The following is a 6,000-nucleotide window of genomic DNA, read 5'->3' as shown; positions in this document are numbered from 1 at the left end:
GGAACTGACACACCCACATAAGGGCAGGAAGTCCCCACAACGGGCATCCCATATATATACAGTATATATTTTCATCTCTCCTCACAGGACAGACCACCCCGCTCTCTCTCTCTCTCTCAGCTATCAAAGCCCCGCCTACAGCACCATGGGAACAATGGGCCAAGATGGAAGCAAAGCCCGCCCACTTCCAGGTCCTGAGCTCTCCCGTATAATTACCCTCCGAACCTCCAATCCGTCGCCACACACCCTACGTCACACACACAGAGGGGGGCATGCTCCTATATCGTGTATCAGAGACACACAGCTCGGCTTCCTCTCCCTCACATCTCAGGACGATTATACACCGCGGTACGGTTAGTAAATGTGACACAACCACCCATATATAATACAAATCTGGCACATTTTAGAACACCGCAATCCCGCTTTCCTCCCTCGAGTGTTTGGCCAAGATGGTATCGCCCTTCCCTTTCCCCGCCTCCGGTGACGTAGCTGGGCGGTACTCAGGCCTCTCTCTCTTTTTCTGGTCGTCGAACAGCACAGGAAGAATTCTTAGACGAGGCCTGTACTTATTTCCTGTTACTGCCCGCCCCGTCTCTGGCCCGTTTCCTGCCTGACTTACATTCGGTAAGAGACGTTTGAGGAGGGAGCCGCCCGGTACAAGGGGCGCCGTGGGCTGTGCGTGGGAAGGCTTTGTGGACGGAGGGTGCCGGTTAGGCCGGACTGACTCTCTCTGTCTATAGGACGAATGTAGTCATATGGGGTAGGGTGGGTTATACTAGTCGTGTGTGTTTACCCCCCATATATAATGGACCCTTCTATACAAGGGTGATCGTGTCCTGTATCACCTGTGTATAATATTCCTCCATTGTGTACACAGCCTCCCACATGTGTGACTGACCTCCTACATCACACACGTTACAATCTGGGGCCTGATCTGGACACTTCATGTAAGAGTCCCCTCCCCCTCCGGCTACCTTGACACAGATGATCAGGACCAGTGCAAATAGTAGTGGCAGGAATCTGAGATCTTTGCTGTGGGTAGGTGCTGCTCTCACTGTAATGACAGGTCACCACCAGCTGCAGCTATGCCTTGATGTCCACCATGTTAGCGATTAGTTGGAGTGATCGCCGCCGAATGCGATTTGTGTGTATCCAGCGATCACTGGAGGTCAACACTTGCTGCGCTGAGAGCCGCAAAAAGCTGCAGCCACTGGCGACTTGACATTATAGCGAACGGGGCCGGTGACCGCACTTCCCTGCTGAAAGCCGCAGCAAAAATCTGATTCCTGCCTCTATTATTCGCACCGGTCCCAATCGTTTGTCTGGCCATGCAGATTTCAAATTTAGAAAAACAAAGTTTTATATGTGAGGACGTGCCTAATCCTATCCGGTCAGGAAGGCCCACGCTCTACATGGTTGGTTGATCTAAAGGCGATTGTGCAATCAGATTGTAGCTTTTGTGTGGGCAGCTTTTTATGGAGTTGTAAAGGCAGGTTTGTTATTTATTTCAGCTACTTGTATAGCGCCGTCAATTTACGCAGCGCTTTACATATACATTGTACATTCACATCAGTCCCTACCCTCAAGAACATCTAACATTAGATTGAGGTTCGTTTTGTCAAGGGGAATCGGGTGTTTTTTTTTTTACAATAGAAGCCGTACTTACCGGTTTAGAGATGCATCTTCTCTGCCGCTTCCGGGTATGGGCTGCGGGACTGGGCGTTCCTACTTGATTGTCAGGCTTCCGCCGGTCGCATACATCGCGTCACGATTTTCCGAAAGCAGCCGAACGTCGGTGCGCAGGCGCCGTATAGAACTGCACCGACGTTCGGCTTCTTTCGGCTACTCGTGACGCGGATGTATGCGACCGTCGGAAGTCTGTCAAATAGGAACGCCCAGTCCCGAAGACCATACTCGGAAGCGGCGGAGATCGCTCTCTAAAACGGTAAGTACCGCTCGGATTTTAAAAAAACTACCCGATTCCCCTAGACAAAATGAGCATCAATCTAATCTTAAAAAAAAAAATAAAAAATTTCGGGTAAACTCCCGCTTTAACCTACCAACATGTCTTTGGAGTGTGGGAGGAAACCCACGCAGGCACAGGGAGACCATGCAAACTCCAGGCAGGTAGTGGCGTGGTTGGCATTCAAACCAGCAACCCTTTTTGCTGCTAGGCGAAAGTGCTATCTACTGTGCCGCCCATGTTATCTTGGTGCATTAAGCTTTAAAAAAAAAAAAAAAAAAAACTTCTTCTGTGAGCAGCAGCCACCCAGCACCCCTAATTACTTACCTGAGCCCCATCTCTCTCCAGGGATGTCTAAAACGCCTCTCCTGATTGGCTGAGACACAGCAGCAATGTCATTGGCTCCTGTGGCAGTCAGCCAATCAGGGCAGAGAGGGGGTGGGTTCAGGTCAGGGCTCTGTTTTTTGAATGGGCACACAGAGCTGTGACTTGGCATCAGGTGCCTTTCATAGGAAGCTGCTGACTGTGGGGGCACTCGATAGGAGGGAGGGGCCAGGAGCAGCAAAGCAGAACCCGAAACGTGGAGGCTCCAGGCTGCTCGGTGCAAAACAAACTGCACAGAGGTAAATCTAATTTTCTTTTTTTTCTTCAAAAATGCATTGAAAATGGGTTATGTAGGTTCCGATTGCATAGTTTACACTAGTGCAATGCATTCTAGTGTGTTTCACTTCCAGGAAAGAAAGTACAACATGCTGCATTTTTTTATTTTTATCCAGAGAACTGTACTGGAAAGCAGTAAAAAGCATAAAAAAATGAACCAGACCCCAGTACGGTGGGAATAACTGGAAAAGAGCACCTGGTATGCACCCGGAAACAGAATAAAAAACTCTACCGAACACTTCAGAACACAAAAAACCCGCATGGAGGATGTTTTGTGGTGTGAATGGGCATTTAGCCCTTGCTTCTATGAAGGGTCTCAGGAGTGCACTCGCTTTTGCTCTCCTGTGACCCAGAAATCGCTGACGGCATGCTATTGGCCGCCATCAGCTGATATCATAGATTGGCTCTAGGCTATGTTGTTGGGATTCACCCAACTGCTTGATTGACAACTGGCTCCACCTCTCAATGCAGAGTTGGGATCTAGAGCCATCTTGGCTCTCAAGTGAGCGTTGAAGGGGCACAGCAGAAATCTGTGACTGACAGTCGCTGCTCTTGGCTCAGAACTGACCGAGAAGTGAGTGACTAGTGGACAGGTGATTGCTCAGTTCTAAGAGCCAATGTGGAACAGCTGCATGTAGGTTAGGCTGCAGCTTAGCGGGTGTGTGTGTGTAAGTTTTTTTTCAAACCCCCAAAATTTTTCTTTAATAACCCATTCACAGTAGGAACTGTACAGAAATGCTGTGTGATTTACATGCAGTTCTGTACAATGCTATTTCTGCCCCATTGATTGGGCTCAAATCACACAGCGCCTAAAATAGTGCATGCAAACGCACAGCAACATCGCATGGTACTTTTGTACCGCGTTAGCAATTGCACTGCGTTTGGGGCGGTAAATTTGCACTTGCCACCACGGCAGATCTCAAAGGCAGTGCATGAAACCGCATTGGGAACCTGAATTTCCCATTCTGCATTTTAGTGTGAATGGTGCCATACACAAGCCGTAAGCTGGACTGCTGTTCAGTTGCAGTACAGTATTGCAATAGAAGGCCCCTCACTGGCTAGGAAGCCAAATGAACATTCAGTAGACGGCAGTGTCACTTCCTGAATGCCTGACAGCTACTGTTCAACCACCCTGAAAAGCAATCTACTATGGTTCACTTTTCACAGGGGAATAGAAAACCGTGTGTGTGTGTGTGTGTGTGTGTACCTAAGTTTTCCGTTCAATCTTTCCATTTCGAACTTCCTAATTCCTCACCTAGGTAGAGATCATGCACAATGCATATCTGAACCTCCAATGCAATACTCCCAACGCACACGTTCCTGCAGAAACGGCTGTATCTTATATAGGGTGCTGAAATGACCAACGGCTGGAACAGATTGCAATCATGAAAAGGAAGTGTCACCAGGATCTCTAAAATTGGGTCCAAAACTTTAATTGCATAGTATGAAAAAAGCGGCATTTTGGAGCCACGCAGGACCCCTTCATCAGGCATGTAACCCAATGAAGGGGTCTTGTGTGGCTCCAAAACTTAGTTTTTATATTTTGATACCAAGATTAAAGTTTTGGAGATCCTGTTGTTCTGGTGACACTTCGTCTCATGATTGATGCCTATTTCATGTGCAAACATGCTGCTGCTCTAAAGGCATGGGTGCACAGAAGGCAACAGATCTCTACCAGTCTATGGGCCCTGGAACAGGCTTGCAGTGAATTTGCGCACAGGTTTTTCCGCATTTTGTACAGGCATGCTGTGGGATTATGCCAGGTCACATGGACCCATTGCTCGTCTGTTTCTGTGTTGGGTCTTGAGTCAAGATGGCAAATTTGTTTAGAACACCTTTGGCTGCCAGGAGGCTAATGCTGGAGCCTATGGACCAGTAAGTGTGCCCCCCCCTTCCATTTGTACAGTTAATTATCTGGAAGTGGATCAGTAATTGTGGCTAGGCGTGGTGAAATTCCTCTGTATACTCCTCAGTCACTTTCAGGGCACAGCTGTCTTGATGAGACTGAAACAGACGACTCGGCATAAACTCGTCATTTTTGCTTCCCAAACCTTCATCAGTCACAGGTCATGATGGCCAAATGGTATACAAAGGTACTGCTAAACCCTTTTGCACAATTGCAGGTTGCTGGTAATGTACACAAGGGCTACTAAATATAAGGCCCTCTGGCTTTTTTTTTTTTTTTCAAAGGTTTCATTAACCTTTTACCACTGCTTCTTGGTGTCCCTTTGTGGGCGTTAATGTCCAGGAGGAGGTGTGGCTTCTGTATTCATGGGGCGACAGTGATTTGGCTGTCACAACAGTCACGTGATTGTGAGCCTGTCCTGCTCTGACAGCTTGGTCGATGTTCGGGGAGTGAGTGGAAAGCTCGCTCTCGACACGCAGCCACATGCTGTCATGGATGAGTGTGTGCGTCAAGCCCACCTTTCTTGTTTTATGCAGTCCACAAGAGTACTCTAACAGTACAGCATTTTGGCTAAATACACACCCCAAAGCCAACATGTGACATTTATTTTGGAGAGGGGCTTTAGCCTAGGTTTAGACTAGTGCGATCTCAGACATTGCATGCGATTGGCACCTGCAGTGCTGATGCGATGTCTGAGCGATGTGAGTTCAGCCGAACAGTTGACTGAACTTGCATTGGATTCACATAGAAAGTCGCTGGGACTCGTGTTTCCCTGCAATGGAATTGGATCGCATGGCTGTTCTCACTTATGCGATCCAATTTCTGTATGAATCCACAGTTCGCACTGCTATCTGTGAACCGTTCTGGGGGTGTCATTAACATTGTATTGACACCCGCAGCAATTTGCAGAGGGTAGTGTGAACTGCCTATGGGAGAAGGGATTCGGGACCCGGCGCTGGTTGCCGCATCGCACTAGTCTGTACCTAGGCTTAAAGTGGATCCAAAATGAGCCCCCAGACAGGTAAGCTTTTTATTGCATAATAGACCTACTATGTATTTTCTGTAATAAAGAATACCTGCTGTATTCTAAAAATGCTCAAGCCTACCACCATCTGTACATTGCAAGGGCTTACAATAGTAAATCCTCAGGGGCTTGACTGGCAGGCCAATTGTCCACTAAACATTTGATGTCACCCATTTACGGGCCAAGGTATGGTCTAAGTGATGTATCTGCCAGTGTTTGGTGCAGAATCCTTTTATGTGGCTCTTGTGATCACTCCCCACAGATCATGGTACAGTCTTTGGATGATCACACTTGGCTTATTTTAAGGCGGTATCCCCATTACCCCCACCGCTCTAAAACACTAGATGAAGTGCAAAAAAAGCCTGCGGGGGTCTCTAAATATTCCACCTTTACCTGACCTCTGTAGGGGAACGACATCCTCCAAGATACCGGGAAATGCAGAGTGGC

At 47.9% G+C, this 6,000-nt stretch overlaps 1 protein-coding gene across 1 annotated transcript in view; it reads left to right on the top strand.

Moving 5' to 3' along the window:
• Window positions 1-504: 504 nt before the first annotated feature.
• The window catches only part of BZW1 (basic leucine zipper and W2 domains 1), a 28,961-nt gene continuing 23,465 nt past the window's right edge, over window positions 505-6,000 (top strand). Inside the window, exon 1 of the mRNA XM_040357200.1 lies at window positions 505-624. The gene's annotated coding sequence lies outside the window, so the exon portion shown is untranslated. The remainder of the gene's footprint in view (window positions 625-6,000) is intronic.

This window comes from Rana temporaria, chromosome 6, assembly GCF_905171775.1.
Source record: "Rana temporaria chromosome 6, aRanTem1.1, whole genome shotgun sequence".
Lineage (NCBI taxonomy): Eukaryota > Metazoa > Chordata > Amphibia > Anura > Ranidae > Rana > Rana temporaria.
Note: the sequence above shows the minus strand (reverse complement) of the source record. Positions and strands in the feature narration are given on the sequence as shown.